This window comes from Balaenoptera borealis (genome assembly GCF_965194805.1).
Source record: "Balaenoptera borealis genome assembly, chromosome: 11".
NCBI classification, from domain to species: Eukaryota; Metazoa; Chordata; class Mammalia; order Artiodactyla; family Balaenopteridae; genus Balaenoptera; species Balaenoptera borealis.
In genome coordinates, this window is record NC_138868.1 from 93,271,234 (window position 1) to 93,291,653 (window position 20,420).

At 36.8% G+C, this 20,420-nt stretch overlaps 1 protein-coding gene across 7 annotated transcripts in view; it reads right to left on the reverse strand.

Annotated features, from left to right (window-relative positions):
- Positions 1-20,420, reverse strand: part of LOC309606447 (uncharacterized protein) — a 37,112-nt gene that overhangs the window by 3,554 nt on the left and 13,138 nt on the right. Inside the window, exons 3-5 of one of the 7 annotated variants that reach the window (XM_082343576.1) lie at positions 5,247-5,281; positions 4,878-4,955; positions 910-4,787 (exon numbers count right to left, since the gene is read on the reverse strand). The exons of 3 other annotated variants lie outside the window; for them this stretch is intronic. The gene's annotated coding sequence lies outside the window, so the exon portion shown is untranslated. Of the gene's footprint in view, positions 1-909; positions 4,788-4,877; positions 4,956-5,246; positions 5,282-6,846; positions 19,504-20,420 lie in introns of those variants that run through there. 3 more of the 7 variants (XM_082343575.1, XM_082343578.1, XM_082343577.1) reach the window with 3 other exon arrangements.

Sequence of the window (20,420 nt, forward strand, 5' to 3'; positions counted from 1 at the left end):
ATTTAGGAAATTACAAGCAAGACTTGATCTTGGGAAGTAAGGAAGAAGTAGGAGGCGGAGGCTAAACCCCCATCTGTGTGACTAAGGTTGGGTGGTGGTATCATTGAGTTTGGAAATAGGAGATAAAGAACTGAATTGGGGAAAAGACTTTAGTTCTGGACACGTTGAATTTTAAAGCACCTGTAGAATTCAGGAGACAAACTGGTAGATAACTGAACCTGCATGTGAAGACATGGAAAGATAAAAATTTGAATGTCATCAGCACATATCAGCAGTCATTAAAATCATGAAAATGGATGAGATTTCAGAAAATTGTGAGTACTGACAACGTTTAAGTAATAAGCAGAGAAAGAATTCTGGGAAGGAGAGAGGTGATAGAGTTTCAAGAAGGAGGAAGTAGATGACAGCATCATCCTTCAGAGAATGTAAGTGTCCATTGGATTTAGGTCCCCAGTGACCTTAGAGCAGTTCAGTGAAGTGGTGGACAAGAAAGCCAGATGGCAATAAATTGAGGGCATAGGGCTGCCTGTTGGGGCCAGGCGGGGCTAGTGAAGACAGTGGGAATAGGCTGCTCTGAAGGAGTTTGGATGAAAAGAGAAAATAATTAGCAAAAAAGAATTTTTTAGAATGAGAAGGACTTATATTTTATATGTTGAAATGAAGGAACCGATAAAGGAGATCCTGAAGATGTAGATAATAATTTAGAGAATTGGGGAAACATGGACATATGAATAAGAAAAAAACCTTGCACAGTATATAAAAATCACTTGTATCCTTCGAGTTGGATGGATACTGGTAAGTTTGGGAGGAAATAAAGGTAAGAAGATATAGAGGTAAATGAGTTCATACTGATAGCCTCAGTTTTCTTTGACACAGATTTTTCAGAGACACATATATACATATACATAATTACAGTTTTAAAATTCTTTCATAGTTACATGTTTTATTAACCACGTCTGAGAAAAGTCATTGATTTTCATTTTGTACAGCATTATCTTGTAAGGACAAGATACAGTGACAACTTCCAAGCTTTTTGCATATCAGAACTGAAACTGAAAATATCTCCATAATTGAATTTTCACTTCTTATTTGTAATAAGTTTATCCTTAGGAGGATACTTTCATAGTGTTTGATCACAGATGAGTTTGGGCATTGCTATCACTCAATAATGTTAAGCATCTGTCAGGTTCTCTCCTATACTATATATTAATTTTTTCTCCGTTAAGCAAATATTTATTGGCGGCCTGTGGGAATAAGATACACCTAGGTCCTCTTTCCTTGGTACATTCACAAAAGCCTCTGAAACTAAATTTCCAAGTCAGGACATACTAAGGCCTGGCATAATAAGTTTTCATCGTTAACAGTTTTTTTGTGTTTGTGGGGTTTTTTTGTTTTTGTTTTTTTGAAGCAAGGATAAGACATTGTCTTAACTCAGTAGTTGTCCATTGATGAATAAGTCAAAGAAGACACTGATGAAGCATGGTATTTTGAATATCCTTTCCACAGAATAGGTAATGGGTCGTCCTGAAACTCTGGTGAGATGCTTATCATTTTCAGATTTTGGAGTGGCAGAGAAAACCCTATTACACCTTGAATTATCACTAGAAACATGAATTCAGCCAAATAAAAACAGTGCCTCTGCCTACTGAGGTTGTCAATTTCCATCTTAACAAAAGTGAACATTTCTCCTTTAGATTAAAATCAAGAAAATCCCCTCTGTCCAGGATATAATAATGGGGTACAAGAAAGAGGAAAACTGAAGGTATTCCCTCTTTACACCTAAACAGTGAATTCATTCTGATATCAAATATTTGTTATGATTCTGCTATGACCAGGTGCTTTATTGTGTTTAGAGATCAAGTTACTGTTCATTCTTGGTAAGTAAGAAAAATCCATGTTTTAGGACTCTGAATAGTAACTTTATGTATTTTATATATATATTAAAAATAAATATGTATATTATATATAATATATATTCCACCTATTCAACAAAATTGTAATTTCATCATCTCTTACGAATGATCAACTGTATTTACTCTTTGGAAAGGGCTTATAGGAAATTTAAGTCTCCATATACTTTTTATATAAGACCATGGAAACCAAATTCTCAACTGGGAGCAAACTTAGGTTTTACTATGAAGGTTTATGCTTGCCTGGCCTTAGAGTGGTAGGCCAGGAACTCAAGGTCTAGTTTCTTTCCTCTAAGTTACTTTCATTGATGCCACCCTGAAAAAATTTGGAGGGAGTATTTTTTGAAATAGCTTTATCTCAGTAACCCTTTAAAAATGCTTCAGGGTATGGGGCACATAACTGTCAAAATGTTCAAGCAACTCTTGTTGATTTAAGTGTAATTGATCAGGAGCAATACAGGAAAGAGCTGGGTACAAAAGACAAAAGGCCCGAGGCTATTTCATGTATAGTTTTTGGCTTATTGTACAAAACAGAGAAAGTCTCATACACTCACACAGCCAAGGTCCCCTACTGTTCTCTCCTTTTAGTAGAAATAAAAGAGAGCTAGTTTCTCAGTAGCAGCATTCTATCCTTAAGTGGGTACACAGTGATATTCTAATGGTCTCTGGAGCAGAGAATAATTCCGTGGCAGCTCTGACCTCCAGTCACCGGGTTCTCTGTAACTTAGTCTTTCATGGCCAAGGACTATAATCATTATTTCGATTTCTATTTAGCATCTCAAAATTGAAAGGATTCCATGGACAACAAAACAGTAAGTGATTTCATGAAGTGTTTTAGTATGGATAAAATAATAAACTATAAAAATACAAATCATCAGTAAAGCTTTTTCTTTCCGGAGAACTATATTCAGAAATTAATGTAAGCATCTAAGGTGCGCATGTGTGTTTTTTCACCCATGATCATGTTTGTGTGTGTGTGTGTGTGTGTGTGTGTGCATTCCACTGCTACAGGAGACATGCAAAATAATATCAGATTTGCTACTATATGAAGTACTGGTTTCTCCCAAGAACTGTGTGCTTGCAGGGTTCGTTCAGGAAGGTGAGTGCCCTACCACCACATCGCAGTCATATCTCATCACCTTCGGCAGGAATAATTTACACTTTAACCTTACATGCAGGCGTATTAAATTAGTATTACTCATCGGAACTTGCTTATTAATAAAACAAGCTGAATTAGCCACTGGAGAATCATATTTGGAAATTCAATGACAATTTTACATTTTTAATAAAGGCTCAGAAATATTATTGCAGAGCAGGTGGTACAGAAAACTGTGGTCAAATTTGACATTCATTAATAATTGAAGGGTGGAACGTGACAGGTGAAAATTGATATTGATTTCTTTCCTCTAATATTTGGAAGAGTTCTAAAAGGTAAATAAAATGAGATAACAAGACATAGCAAGTCTCGCTGATCTCTTTGATCACCTCCTCCCCACATATCAGTCCTTCGCCTACCATGTTTTGAATAATTCAATGCCCATAGTCTTTCCAGTTCAGTGCATTATAAAACACACTCAAGCTGGGTTTCAATCATATTAGACTGAAAGCTGAACTTTTTATGAAGGATTATTTAAAACAAAATGCGTCTTGAGCCCAACAGCCTTTGAAACCAAACAGTCCTGGGAGTTCAGTAAGGAAATGTCAACACTGTGGAGAACTTTTGGATTCAGAAAATTCAGTAATCCTATTTGATGTATGTTAACCATATCAATATTAACAACCTTCTGCTTGATTTCAGCACTGATTTGAGAGCTGAGTTACTACTGGTCTTGTATTTTAACTAGTTGTGAAAGCACTGAGAGAGTTGTTCTTGGGTTGAACTTGACCTGCCTCTGGGAATGCTCTCTGTTCTATCCATCTTGAAAAGCTTTATTCAAGTGCATTTCTCTGCCTTCCTTCTTCTCAGCTGCACCCCTTGGGAAAACGAAAGATGCTCAAATATAGATGTTAACACTGCAGATGCTCTGTTTGGCAATGGTGTCTTTCAGCTTCCCAATAAAAAATTATATTGCTGACCAGCCATTTGACTGAAAAGTGACTCATTTTACTGACAGATATCTGGATTGAGATGCCAAAAGAAATAGGTCATTTCAAATTTCCTTTTTAATTTGAAGTCATAGCTTTGTGTTGCAACACTACTTGTTCAAAAGTTAGATCATGAAGGTTCCTTCCTATGACCTCCAAATAATTAATTAAAATGTTCTTCAATAAGCTATATAAAAAGCAAGCAGAATATTCCTAATTATCAATCTTTCTCTTGCGTCATATAGTTCTTGTAATTTCAAAGAAGAGAAACTCAAATGGAAAGTGTTACAGTAGCTAAGCATACCAGCACTGTTATCTAACCATTCAGCAATTTTCTCTGCCAAGTCACTCTGAACCTTAGACTAGTGAGAATGTCTTTTTAATTAATTTTTAAGGTTCTCCTCTTTTGAGTTAAAAAATGGTCACAATTTTATAAGTAAAATTAAAGAAAAAACACAAAATAGACCATCTGAGATATTTCCATTAGGCATTATATATATATATATATATATATATATATATATATATATATATATACATAATTTTAATATATATACATATATAAATGCACTGGGATAAATCTCCATCTTCTGTGTCAGTCGGACATAGGTCCATTTTCTTAGGAATAGGGAACTCCTTTCACAATGGAAGTGAGGAAATTGGCTGGACCATCCTTCTTGAATATAATTCCATGAAGCCGCCATTTAAGGTTGTCTGGATCTTGGTTCCTTCTAGCAATCTACTACTCCAACAGTGTGTAGTTCATCCAATTCAGGTCTTTCTGAAGCCAGGCTAGAAATACAAAGTGAGGTGGACGACTGAGGTAACTGACCAAAAAGGAGGAGGAAGAGAGCAAAACAATTTCCCAGTTTCATTTTTTACCATATTCTCTGTGCTTTACAAGGGAAAAAATATTTGGGTCTGAGTTCCTTTCATTCTTAGCCATTGTTGGTTCAAAGTCTGAGAAAAAAAAAAAAAAAAAAAGGTAAAAACGAAAATATGGAGTCCAGAATTCTGTTAGCTCTCTTGCATGCAATATCACAACTTAAAAGACCTTCCAAAATGAAGGAATAAAGTTTTAAAAATATAGCCCAATCTTTTCAATCTAAACAAGTAAACACTAAAATATATATTCTAGAAATCCAGCAAACACACTAACCACAGTCAAAGCAAAGGAAGGCTTATGGTTTACCAAATGACAGTGGCTGTCTACAAGAGAGAGAAAGAGAATACTCCAAAATTCTATCTGACCTGGCAGAGCTCAGCACAGCTACTATTCTTCTTTCCTAAAATCAAGGCATAAAGAAATTGAATAAAACTTGCCAAAATGTCACCCGCTGCCTCCAAAAGCAGATTAAAGAAGGGAGTGTCTAGAAATCAGGATGAAGAAAACTACTTAGAGAAGCCCCTTCTCCTATCAGTGGACCACCAGGGTTTATCTGGGTAATAAAATGATAATAGGCCTTTTTGTCATCTTCTTTTTATAATTTAAATTTCAGTTAACATTTAAAAAATATCCAATCAGAATGACAGGCATTTCCAGAAGTATCAGTTTTTTTAATCCTCACCCTTTTACAAATGTGAAAACTGAGGCTCAGTATAGTTGCCAAGGAATTTTCCTAAATCATTGAAGCTGTAAATTTGGGACCTAAGTCTAAATCAGATTCTCATTTTATCTTTGCTATCTTCTTAAAATTCTGTTTAGGGACATGGGGAGGGGGAAGGGGAAGCTGGGACGAAGTGAGAGAGTGGCATGGACATATACACACTACCAAATGTAAAATAGCTAGTGGGAAGCAGCCAAATAGCACAGGGAGATCAGCTCGGGGCTTTGTGACCACCTAGAGGGGTGGGATAGGGAGGGTGGGAGGGAGACGCAAAAAGGAGGGGATATGGGGATATATATATACATATAGCTGAGGCACTGTTATACAGCAGAAACTAACACAACATTGTAAAGCAATTATACTCCAATAAAGATGTTAAAAATATATATATGAAAGCTATACTATAAACTAGATACAGTGATAATATATCTGAGAGGTGGAATTATGGCTGCTTTTTAATCTATTTTTGGATTATTTGATTACTTGATTTCTCTATAAAGAATATGAATCCCTTGTGTAATAAAAGTGACTCAAAACCAAAAAACAAAACAAGAAAAAAAACCAATTCTGTTTAGGAAGAGAGGATAGAATGAAGGTTTGAGCATAGAAATCATCTAGAAATCACTGAAGATACTGGGCCTGTAGTGCAGTTTCATTTGTAGTGGGTTTGGCTTACATTCTTATGTTTAGTTTTATTTCTATACAACTATCAAAGAAGGAGAAAGAAGTTGGGTAATATTTGCATTTGCAACTAATCAAAGCAGAATTGCTTTTAGCTTTAACAAAAAGATCATTTTGTGATCTCAGATTAACATCTTTATTCTTAAATGGAGCATAAATAACATTTATTGGCTAAGATTATTTGCAATAAACAAGACTGTTTACTGTTTATCACCTAGCAGATGACTATTTGTAAGTCTCACTGAGTATGCTAAAAGCTTATACTGAGCTCTCATTTTACCAGAGTGAATTGAAATTAACTTCAGCAGCCAGAATTAATGAAACTGGGTAAATGATGCAAAGATATTCCATAGGGTATTCTGTTTTAATTAGAGATAGCAAATGTGAGTCATTAGAGGTTTTTTAAAATGTTGCATTCTATTACTTTCTCATATTTTAAATCTAGGAATATAGATGAAAACTAAAACATGTTAGCCACCTTAGTTCAGTTTTTAATGTATCAGCTCTGAATTTATATTGAGTGAATAGTAAAGAGTCTGAATGAAGAAAATAATCTGGAGGCATTCAGGTACAAGTCATAAATTTTATTAGAAGTTGAGTATCTGTTAATTAGCAGGTAGCTATATAACTTAACTATAAAGCCACTACAATTCAAACATTGTAGCATTACTACATGAATGAACACATATACAAATTAAACAGAAAAGAATATCCACAAATAGTTCTAAGTATGTCTGGGAAGTTTGATTGTGATAAAGTCAAGTCATAATCTTTAAAACTGATGCCTAGAAAACTACACACCCATTGAAAACTAAAGTCTGTACCTCACACTACATACCAAAATAAATTACACCAGTTGCACATGTAAGAAGCTTGCAAGTTGCCACTTTATCCTAACAAGATGCTTCTTTTACAAATGTTTTCTCCCACTCTGTGGCTTGTCTTTTCATTATCTTGATAGTGATTTTCACAGAGCAGAAATTTTCTATTTTAATGAAGTCTAGCTTATCAATTCTTTCTTTCATGGATTGTGCCTTTGGTGTTATATATATATATTTTTTCACACACACACACTGTATTTTATTTTTACAAGAGATAAATAGACTGACGCCAAGCATTGTACATGGATGACCACAAAAAAAGCAACAATGAAGGACAATAAAGGACAACCATCAACCTACCTAATCTGCTCAATTTGAAGACCCATAAAGGACTTTGGGGCATTAGTGTGAAGAGGGCTTCCTTTTGCGTTTGTGTGTATGTGTGTAATTCACTTTGACACTGTGGTTAGGCTAAAGTAGCACTATTCTGGGCTTTCATCTTTGGCAACTTTTTTCTCACCAAGAAGCTTTTTTATTGGGTTGACGCCAAATGAGTATTTGCCTGATTCCTCATGTCCTGATTCTTTAACTATTTTCCTAGTTTGGACAGCCACAAATTTGGTTAGTATTTGTTCATTTTACCCTTCAACGTGGACACACTTGAAGCGAAGTGAACTCCCACCACACTGATGGTAGACTCCATCTGAGCATGCTCAAAAGAGCACAGAAGGTTGTCCACGGGGAGGGTACTATCAGAGGCTGATCGACAGTATCTGTGTTGTAGACCAACTTAAGGGCAAACACATACGGTTCTTACGCTTTCCTGCTCCTGATAATAGGCAATGGCAGGCTCTGGATCACAATGTTTGAACCCAGCAGGAATAGTTTTGCACTCTATGTGGCATGACTATGATAAGGGGTATATATATCTTATCTAGCATGTATCTTCTTTTTTATGATACACAAATACAAGGCTGTCACTTTCTGAGACAATAAACTTTCTCTGGCTGTGACAGATCCAAAGCAGATGCCAAGTTAGAAACATTTCTGAATTAGGTGATTTGGGTTCCTTGACCAGGTTAAAAAACAAAACAAAACTGTTTTTCTTCTTGGTTTCACATTTAAACAATATGAGTTAGTCTAAACTATATGACCAAAAAATAGAACTACTAAAATAACAGGCCCTTATCATTATTATTTTGATATAATAAATAATAGAGGGATATTGTTTTACTAATAATTACCAGCATTTAGTAACGGCAAGCCAAACATTAAGCCTTTAGGAAATTTGTGAACTCCTTCATTTCTTACAATAACTCTGTCAGATTGGTACCAGTATTTATCCCCATTGATGAAGAAACTCAGTTTCAGAGGAAGACACTGAGGCACAGAGAGGTTAACTGTAACTTGTCCATAATTGCCCGAGCTGCTATGCCAGTCTGCTTCATCAACCACTATCACCACTATCACATTTCTTTAATTGGACTTTAGATTCAGATAAACAATTTTTCCTGGTTGCAAGGAAATCATCTAACAAGCCCAGATTGCAATGCTTGAGATGCAAGTCTGAGCCCAAATCTGAGAACCCTAAACCATGTGATCACTAAAAATACTGAGTATCAATTCTGAGCCTTATAATATGAGTTTGCATTTAAAATAACAGGTCCTATTAGAAATAAGCATACAAATGGCATTCTAGGAGGGAATATATCCAACAGGTGTTTTAAATTCCTTTAGTGGCAATGAAAAAGTATGAAGGCATTTCCTGCAATACTAAATGAGCTGATTTGCTTTTGGTGGGTAAACACTGAACTTTGTTTACAAAACTTAACCTGAAAGTATTTTCTAAGTATCCTGCTATTACTCTACTCAAAGTTAGCCTTATTATCTCCTTTAACAAACAAGAATGGTAAGCCACAGTCTCAGTTAGTATAGTATGGATAAATCATTTGCAGTCTTGGGGAAACTTGTACCTTAACGAGTGTCTTCAATTTGGGGAAGACATGAATTCACAATTGCCATTCTCTATGCATATTATTGCCATATAAACTAATTCCAGCAAAAGAAAGCTATAGTTAGGTAGATCCTTTCATAAAGTGATGCAGTCACTCAGGAATACTTTATAACCAAAAATGACTGGACAGTCAATAACCAATGAATTATCCTAATGCTGATTCATCTGAGAGGTCCTTTATTCCAATGACTTTCGCTGCTATCCTTCTCTTTTCCTTTTGGGCTTAAGAACTATGCATAAAGTCTTACTTACTCTAAGGTTCACCTTGTACCTCTCCTGTCATACAACTCATCACTTTCCCCATCATATGCCACCAAATGCCAAAAAGAAATCTGAGTACTCTGTGGTCATGGCACAGGTATTTCTAAAGAGACGAACACGTGTTCAAAAATCACTAATCTGAGAATAAATATATGGGGAAATGAACTGGGGACATGACTGGGGAATCAACTGAAACTGTGAGAGGCCAGCAGGGCAGATATGTGTGTCTGTATGTGCCTTAAAGAATAATGTTCTCTATGAGAAAAAATGCTTTATTGCCCCAAACTTTAATCCAATTAATATCTGGGAATATATTTCAAGACCACTTGTATATACGTGTATGTACATAATGTTAGCATTGTATATTATTTGTGTTATGTTCTCCCTTCTATTCATGGCAATATGTTGCCTTTAAAGTTTAACCTGTTTGTTGATTTTGTACATGGATGAAGGTTCACACAGTAAGATAAGTTCAAGGATTTCTTTCTCCAATACTATTGATATGAATTCCTATTACTTAATTTCTTTTTGATAGATTTTCAGATGACAGTCCAAGACAGTTCTGCCAATGGAAATCACAGGACTACCAAATATGGAAAAGACTTTGGAACACTTACAGTGTGTTTTTATGGTCTGCATCAGAATTCTACAGAAGGCTTTTGGCTGAATTGGCAGTGAAATGAGAATGGAAAGTTAGTGTATCAGTTACTTTTCAGTGTGGTATTTTTTCTTCTCTACTATTCTACTATGTATTAGAAATTATGTAAAAATCAGGAGAAGAGAAATGGTTAAGAAAAAATATAATCTGTCATGTTAAAGACATTCAGCACTTACCTAGACTCACAGGTAACATGAGAGAACATGAGAGCTGGCTTGTGAGAGCTAACCTTGTTCCAATTCCCTCACTGTATTGATGAAAAGCTTTGAGGCTCAAAGAAGGAAGTGACCCTGCCAGAAGCATACCATGAATCCGTGATGAAAGGGAGACTCCTTGGCTTCTGTAGAGCCATGCCTCTGTGCACAAGGTATTAAAGAAGCATTAATTAAATGCCCCTTTACCTAACAACGTGGAGCTTAACCATAGGGTTTGGGCTTCTTGTCTCTTCTTTTCTTTTGCTTTCTCTTTTACATCCTTGGGGCCTTAGTTTTTAGTTGCTCTCTTGAACTGGATTTACAAGACATTTATTTTCACTAGCCCTTATGTTTTTGGATTGTAGGCTGAATTTTTAAGAAGTTGGGGAAGGATACTGAACTGCCAAAAGTTAACAGATTATTGGCAAAGATATAAAAATAATTATAATGCCAATTTCCCTGGGTATTCCCTGTGTACCTTAGGGGTAAAAAGAGTATTTGTAAAGTGATTTCAAAATGTGCAAATATTACCTGTGGGACATAACCTACTGGTTAAGAGCACTAACTCTGAAATTAATTTGCCTGGATCTTTTTTCCCCAGCTCCACCACTTATTAGTGGTGGGACTTCAGGAGTGTTACTTCTTTGTGTTTCACTTTCTCTTTGAAAAACAAGGGCTTAATAACCTCACCCATTTTACAGAGCTGTGGCGTGGAGTTAATACACGTAGTGCTTAGGAATCCATGCTACTCTTAAGTCTTTTAAAATCAATCTTACTATTGTTGTTACTACTATTATTATTTTGTTAGCTGTCCTTGAAAAAGTTTGCCAGCAGTACTCACTTGCTTTTCTTTTTGTTGTATATTCTCTACATCCCACTTAAGCGTTCTACCAAACCCTAAGAGGCTGTTTTCAGATATTTTACACCTCTTTACTTGTTTGTCACAGTAAAAGTAAAAGGAGTGTGGCTCCCCTTGATCGAACGAGCCAGAACTTTGGTTTTCTCCCATTCATACACATTGGTGAACAGATGTGAAAAACGACTCCATGGGGCTTTCAGTCTGGAGCTAAACATCCAGGCTCTGTGTAACTCGACACTGTTATGCACACATGTTGGTCCCTTAGGACCCAAAAGAATCTCAACTAAGCCCATCATTATTTCAGGAATATGAAGAATGCTTTTTGTGAAGCAGCTGAACATAACAGAAATACAAGAAAAGGCAGAGGTGTTTCGTATCACAACTTTTGGAGAAATGCTCAGAGCTCTGAGATGTAGCTGACAATTCCCCCATCAGCTAATGCTTTCAAAGTTACCATAAATTTCACCATAAATACATTTTTTCAGCAATGGCAATAACGCGGTGACTATACTGCTCAATTCCTCACAGTGTCAGCATTAAATACATTAAAAGCGTAAGTTAAAATATCTGTCTGATTGCTTCTGACATAACCCCGAGATCTCTTTTATTTCTGTACTCCATCAATTATAATGTGGAACATTAAGAAAAATTATTTCTAAACACTAACAAGGAATGTAGCAACAAGTGGCAGACAATCAAGGGGAATTTTGCCATAGCATGGTGCTTATTTTGTTACAAGCAGGAATGCAAACCCAAAGGATGTAATTTAGAGGAAACTCTGTCCTGTCTATTCTCTAGGAACTAGAACAAGGAGACTGAGAGAAGATGATTCTGGGTAAATCAAACCGTTTTCTCCTAATTACAGCTGAATAATAGGGAGCAAACTCCCAAGGAAGGTTGTGATCTGCTTGAAGAAAGCTAGGAGGTTGCCCTGGTTAGGGTCTTTCACATACATTTATTCAAGCTCAGACTTGATCATCTGTCAGGGATGCTACAGTAGGGAGAGTTTTGCCGTAGCTGTGAGACTCAGCAAGATCACTTCCAACTCTAAAACCTACAATTTTAATTTAATCACCAACACCAGCAATCATTAAGAGCGACCTCAAATAACTCCAAATCTGTTAATCTACTCACATATTCTTTACACAGTCAACAGGCCTCGAGTGATTACTACATGCCAGCCACAGTTCTAAGACACAGAATAAGGGATAAGAAAGGTAACAACCTCTGTCACTGTGGGGCTTGAGTTCTTTGGGAAGAAGTTCATCTAAATACAAAGAGACACCAAAGAAAATATTTGTTTTTATTATTATTCTGTGAAAGAAGTAAGGTAATCTGACAAATTGGGACTAAGTTAGGCTAGTAGAACCATCAAGGAAAAAATATCTTTAAGAGATGAGTGCCAAAGAATAGAAAGGAACCATTTATGGACAATTTTTCTGGAAATAATATTTCCAAAACATGGGAACAGCAAATACAAAGGCCCTGAGGCAAGATGAAGTTTAACTACAATCAAGGAACAAAGAGAAGCTAAAAGGTTAGGTCAGGAGATAACCACACAAATTTACACCAGCTGGTCCCTAACTTCAAGTCTACGTGGATATATTCTTGAGGTGAGTTAGACATATATATCATCCAAAAACCAACAAAAAAAATTGACTCCAAAGTTACCCTGGAAATTCTGAGTGAGACTCTTTACAAAGGCACAACCATATTAAAGACCACAGACATCATTCTCCAAACTCCACTCTGGCCATCACTTGCAGGCATTTAACGGGGGTGTTTAATATCCTCTCTAAAATATTGGGCAGGAAGAACAAACATCCTAGCATGTCTGCACCATGCACCTAGTGTCTCACAATTGAAAATTGGCTGGAGCTCATCCTGCTGATGGCTTTGCCGGTTTTTTTTACCTTTTATTAAGAGTCCCATCTCTTTTAAGAACTGGGATATATTTTTTGAGGGAAATAAACTATAGGAAAATTCAACTGGCAGAGATCATACTGTACTTGACTTTTCTGTTCTTTGCTACATTTATTTGTTGAGACAAACGTCTGTTCTTAGCCTTTTTTTAGTGGCTCTGTTAAATAGAACAGACACAGAGTACACTGCACATACTTGAAGAACACAATTTAAGTTCTGAAATATGCATATACCCATGGAACTGCCAACACAATCAAGAAAAGGAACATATCCATCACTTGCAAGTGTTTTTATGCCTCATTCATAAAGCCCCTTTCTTTCCCTCACATTTGACCCCTCCACATCCCCAAGTGACCACTGATATGCTTTCTATCGTTAGAGATGGGTTTGCATTTTTCTAGAAATTTATATAAATGGATTCACATAGTGAGGACTCTTTTATCTGGCTTCTTTCACTCAATGTAATTATTTTGAGAGCAACTCATATTTTTGTTGGTATCAATAGTTTATCACTTTGTTTTGCTGAGTAGTGTTTCACTGTATGAGTATACCACAGTATGTTTATTCATTTGCCTGTTGATGGGTGCTCGAGGTTGTTACAATTCTGTCTATTAAAAATAAAGATGCTATGATGATCCACGTACAAGTCTTTGTATGAACATATGCTTTCATTTTTCTTGCATAAATATCTAGGTGCATAAAGGCTGGATCATACGGTAGGTGTATGTTCAACTTATAAAGAAACAGCCAAACTGTTGACTGAAGTGACTGTACCATTTTCCTTCCCACTAGCAGTGTAAAAGACTTCCAGTTCCTACACTGCCTCACCAATACTTGGTGTGGTTGGACTTTTCTAATTTTAGCCATTCAATAGGTGTGTAGTGGCATCTCCTGGGGCTTTCATTTTCATTTAGATAATAATTCATTACATTGAGCAACTTCATGTGCTTATTTGCATCCGTACACCTCCTTGGCAGGGTCTCTTTTTAAATATTTTTACCCATATTGTTAATTTAAAAAAATTTTTCTAGTTACTGAGTTTTGAGAGTTCTATATGTGTTAGAGACACAAGTCTTTTCAGGTATATAATTTATAAATATTTTCTTCCAACCTGTGGCTTTTCTTTTATTAATAATGGCTTCCAAAGATGAAACCCAATTTATCACTTTTTTTCTTTTATGGATCTTGTTTTTGGTGTCATCTCTAGGAAATCTTTGCTTAACCCAAGATCAAAAAGATTTTGTCCAAGTTTTAGAGATTTATGTTTTGATCTACATTTAGTTAATTCTTTATATGGTGTGAAGTAGGGATCAAAGGTCATACTTTTGCATATGGCTATCTATGCACAATATCCGTGTGCCATATGCTTCCAGCACCATTTTTCAAGAAGACTATCCTTTCTCCTCAAAATTGGCTTTGCAGCTCTGTTGAAAAATCAATTGTCCTTATATGTGTGGATATGTTTCTGGGATCTACATTCTATTTGATTGACATATTATATCTGGCTCTTGGTTATAATATATTCTTTCACTGATGTCTTTTCACTTGCTCATGTAAATAGTCTCCCAGTAATATAGTCTTACCATTTTACTGGACATACCTAGGTATACCTGAAATGCATTTGATAAATCGATGGATCTTGCACTCAAACTAGGGTTACTTTCCAAAAACACTTAAAATGTTGAGGTGTAAAAACTATGTATTCTACAGCCTTCCTGCCTCAACCAAGTGTATGTTAACACATCCCCACAAGCTATTTTGCATGTGTATGGGGCTGTAGAGTCTGGGGAGTATGAGAGTGGTATGTGCTGTCTATCCCAAAAGATCATCATAGGACGCAAAGGAAACATTAAGAAAATAGATAGGAATAGTCAAATGCCAAATGTTAAACTATTTCTCATGCGTTTTTAATATTTACATTGAGATAAATAAGCAAATTATTATAAAATAAAATACAAAACTTTAGAGAATATTTCAAAATGCTCTTTTTTGCCAGATGCAACAAGATACTAGGAATAAATAGAGGAATTTTCTGGACCCAGCTTGTCTTTCCTTTTTTATCACCATCGAGTGATGGGGTTGTATTTTATTCAGTCTATTGTACATGTGGATGTGAATAAGATGGAACTTGTCTCAAAAAGAGAAATGAGCAAAGAATATATGTTGTCAACTTGTCTAAAACATTTTTTCATGTTCTGACTCATTTTTCTTTGTATTGGCATTTCAAGGGATTTTGTTTTTTAATTTGACTATTAAAAAACCTTGATAACTTCAGTGAAATCCCATGAAGATAATATAAACAACTGTAATGGAAAATGAAAAGATGATAATAGCAACCAGCACTGTGATATTTCTTGTCAGTGCTCTTTACTATTTAGAATAGTAACAAATCCCATATTAATTTGACTTGTTGAACTTTGGCCTTTACTTTGGTGGAAGAAGTTCCTTTCACTTTGCTTATTATCTGTTTGCAATGAAAAACAATTAATGATGACCATACTTTGATATGATCATCTTAGAGTTGTATAGAGGGGGGATAGTTATGCAACTATTTATATATCTATGGGTTCAAGGAAGTTTAAAGGCTTGATATTTGAATCCTGTGGAATGTAGCCTCCTTTCCCAGAGGAAAATGAAAATATACATGTACTTAATGTAGTTTAAAATAAAGCAACACCTGTTCGTAGAGGCACCTTCTATTCCAGGCATGTTTAGGTATAGGGAAGGGGAACAAGAGCTATAAAACATAATTCTTGTCTATAAGGAGTTTACAGTTTAGGGGGGTTGAGGGCACTCAATGACTCAACGAGGATGAGCCTGATGCAGGTGGCTACAAGGTCATCCTTGGATAAACTCTGCTTTAGGAAAGACCAGCCTACTCTTATTCTGTTAAACTCTTTAACGCGGTGTCCAATAAACCTGAATATCAAGCTCAAACGCCACTTTAGAAATGTTTCCAGGGGTGCTAACAACCAACAAGTTAATATGATTCCTACACACTTGACACAACTCACCAGAGGTCTTGAATTTGGTGAGCATATTGACCTCCTTTAAGAAAGATCACCATTTAAACTTCGAATGCTATGTTCTAAGAAAATGAAGTGAGTAATAAGTGATTTTCAGGTTCAGAGGTGGAAGAGAAAAGAGGTCTCACCTTGAGTAGAACATTTTGTTGGATTCTCCAAAGTGGCAAACAATAAGGAGAACACTAACCAACTAAGACTCTGAATAAATTGAGAATTAAGATGAAAGCCTAAGATGGAAGTCAAAATGTCCCCTAGATTTAAGGATACACTTAGGCTGAAAGGGAAACTATTGAAAAAGATGTAGAAAATGCTAAATATTTCACAAAAAATTTATTAGAACTAATAAAACAACTTAGCAAAGTTTGTTTGCATAATATGAAATCAACATATACGCATCACTTGCATTTCTGCACATTAACAATGAACAATCCGAAAAAGAAATTAGAACAATTCCATTTACAATAGCATCAAAAAGAATAAAATACTTAGGAATAAGCTTAACCAAAGACATGAAAGACTTGTACACTGAAAACTACAGGGTTATTGTAAGAAATTAAGGAAGACATAAATAAATGGAAAGACATCCCATGTTCATGAACTATTGTTAAAATGTCCATATTACACAAAGCTCCCTACAGATTTAATGCAATGCCTATCAAAATCCCCTATTTTTGCAGAAATAGAAGAAATGACTCCAAAATTGATATGTAACCACAAAGGACCCTCAATAACCAAAGCAAACTTGAAGACCTCACACTTTCTTTTGAAATGAAGTTTTCTTGTTATTGTGGGTTAAAAATCCAAAGTCCTAAATGTCCATAAATTATCCTCCTAAATTTACATTTTGGTTCATTCTCAGTGACAGGGCTTTCAGTGCCTGAATGGCATTGAGGGTTCCCTCAATATCTCTAGCTTGGACTTCTGTCACTGACATGGTGTGGGTATCTCAGAACCTTGGCTCTTTTACCAGTTGATCAAGTTCCGCATGAACCATGCTCAGAAGGGCCCCACGTTTGCTTGGTTTCATGCTCTGCTACTGATGTCTTGAAATTCTTAATGATTTTATCTTTGAACTTACGTTTTGTTAGTAAAGTTTATGGGACAATAAAATATACGCATGAGCAGAGGGGACATGTGCAATATGTGTGTCTGCCACCATTCCTGCTGCCCCATTCACATCTAGTTTTCACCCTGCTCATGGTGTGCTTTCCATGACATGCTTATTTGGTACCCATTTGGAGTCTTACTGAATTCCACCAGAATTCTGTGCTACTGGTCACATCCAAGACTAAGTGAAGGTGTTAACAGCTCCGGGAGGCCATGCTTTCCATTTGAATCTGAACTTACTTCTAACACAGAAAGAAAGCAGTTGTTTTTTAAGAAACAAGAATGTCCAAGGAATCTTATCATATCCTTTCTTACTCATTTTATTTCCCAATATTAGCCAAACCCTTCTGCTGAAAAAGATGACATATATGAAAAAGAGAAGAGAGAACAACCCATAGAACCCATTTAGGGCTCACCCTAATCTAGTATGATGTCATCTTATCTCGATTCTATCTGAAAAAAGAATTTACTTGGGCACATTCACAGGTTCCAGGTGAACATGAATTTGGGGAGGACACTATGCACCCCAGTGCAAATACTTTCAACAACACTTTTTCTTTGCAGTTTGAACAAGAGGCACTATATTTTCATTTTGCACTGGAGCCCACACATTATGTCACTTTTTACTGTTAGAGCCCATGTTGGAAAAAGGGGCTTCATGAGACAGCCAAGTGAGTCTGTCAACTGAATTCTAGAATTATCCAGACTTACCCACTTTGTTGCAGCAAGTTGGTTCCAGGCAAACCCATGTGAAAGGGGCATGTCCACAGTGGAGCAGAGAACTTTTGTCTATCACCAGACTCACTCCCAAGATGAAGGCAAGAAGAGCTTAGCAAAGCATGGTCAGTTATTCTTCCTAACTTTGCCAGTCACGTAGGTCACCTCACCTAGCCCGTGTCAGTGAATATAAGAGCAGGGAGGTTAAAAGTTATACTAATCAAATTCCCTTCACATGCTGGTACCATTAGGAACGAGAAGGGAAATTGTCACTAATGCTCCCCTGTTTTTTTCAATCTCTTAACCCACTCAACTATGCCTTTAAGCCTGTAATTAATGGAATATGGCTCTCCCTTCAGGAAAAATAATAGACCTTTATCAGGACAGTCCCGCTCACACTTTTATGGGGCTACTCATTTGAGTGGCTTCCGGGAACTGCTGGTGGATGACTTAGAGTTTCATCCCAGAAGTCTCCGATATGGGTGAGAAATTGCATTAATTTAAATTAACTCCAGGGCTACTCATATCCAATGATCAGAAACAACTTTTTGTTCTACCAGCCATCCACAGCACAGCTAACCATAGAAAATTGATGAGGTTAAATGATACACTAAGATTAAATACATAAAAGCATCCAGTAATACAATTCAGAAATCATAGAAATGTTGCAAATTTGGAAGTACACCTTTGCCAGTATCAAATTCTTCACAGAGAAATTAAAAGGGCACACATTAAACGCTCTTATGAATTAAGGTCCCAAAGTATCAAAGTCCAATTTTGAAATCAAGTTTCCTTGTTACTGTGGGTTAAATATCCAAAGTCCTAAATGTCCATAAACAATCCTCCCAAATGTACATTTGGTTCATTCTCAGCGACAGGGCTTTCGTTGCCTGAATGGGACTGAGGGCTCCTTCAGTATCTGTAGCTTGGACTTCTGTCACTGACACGGGTGTGGGTCTCTCAGGGCCTTGGCTGTTTTATCAGTTTATCAAGCCGCTCATGAACCATGCTTTTAAAGAGTCTAAAGAGTTACTAAGATACAATTTGATTTTACAGCACTATCCCCAAAATTTAAAAACAATCTCAAAAGCAAGCCAAGCCCCCACTCCTAGAAGAGTGAAACTAGGCACATTTTTGTTCCCAGAATCCAGTACAGAATTTGACCAAAGAACATAGCAGAAACTCAATGGCATTTGAGAGAAAGATAAAGTCTCTTTCGTTTTAGCCTCACTAGGATGTCCATTAGTCTATGCCATTTATTTGAAATTTCTGACCTGCGAACTTCGAACTAGGAGGAATCTCTGAAGCCTGACGTTGATTTGTCACTATGAATTTGCCAGGTGCAGTGCACAGCCCTGAGCATCTGTCACACATGGACTCTTGAGTTATCCTTCCTCTTTGACGACCCTGTGGTTCACACTGCAGTACTGAACTGATTATGGCTTCTGTCGAGTGACATTACACCTCCAGTTCTGGTGTGTAGATTTGACAATCCTATGCCGCCACGGCCATTTTCACTGCCTCCTGCTATGGAACTGCATAGACCAAAGGCGGCTGCCTTTAAGAGCATTTCTTTCTCCAACATAATTGACAAATCCAGTTGTCAGCTTGGGTCCACATGTAAAGGGAGTCACTTGAGCCTACGGTAGACCATATGTGTCAATGCCGACAAGTTCTACAAAACATGTTTTCCTTACAGTTGAGTTTTTGTCTCAGTCAAGCCTGCTTGGGAAAAACTGTACCTGAAGAGTAAGGCAAGGTGGACGGCTGCCTGAGACTTTCCTGTCCTGTAAACTCCTGCACACTCTCATGTCAAGTGCCAGGTAAAGGTGTCTGTATACTAAAGACCCTCCAGGTGCCTTATTCATTCCGCTCCAGGTATTGCTCAGTCACCTGCAACTCCCTAACGCCCCTTTTCTTTATGTCAGACCTTTACTTAAGTGGCTCTAAAGAAACAGCCACTCTGCCACACCATAAGCTGCAGCCATCAGCCAAAATCAAAGTATCTTATGGCTGGTATAGTGGGTTGGATGGTGGCCCCCAAAAGGATATATCCATGTCCTAATCCTTGACTGTTACCTCATTTGAAAAAAAAGGTTTTGCAAATGTCATTAAGGATCTTGAGATGGGATTTCCATCCTATATTATCTGGATGGGTCCTAAATATAATGAAAATTGTACTTATTATACAAGAAGGGCAGAGGGACATTTGAGATAGACAAAAGAGAAGATACAGACACAGAAAGGGGGTGATGTGAAGACAGAGACAAAAACTGAGTGACGTGGCCTCAAGCCAAGGAAGCTGGCCACCACCAGAAGCTGAAAGAGGCAGGGATAGAATCTCCCATAGAGCACCTGTAGGGAGAGCAGCCTTGCTGACGCCTTGATATCACACTTCCGGCCTCTACAACTGTGAGATAGTAAATTTCTATTGTGTTAAGCCTCCAAGTTGATTAGTCTCCCAGCAAGCACGGGACACTTACACAGCATGCATTAAACCTGTTCTAGGCTTCAGCAGTTTACTGCACAAACCTAAATATTTTCAAACAGTCAAAGG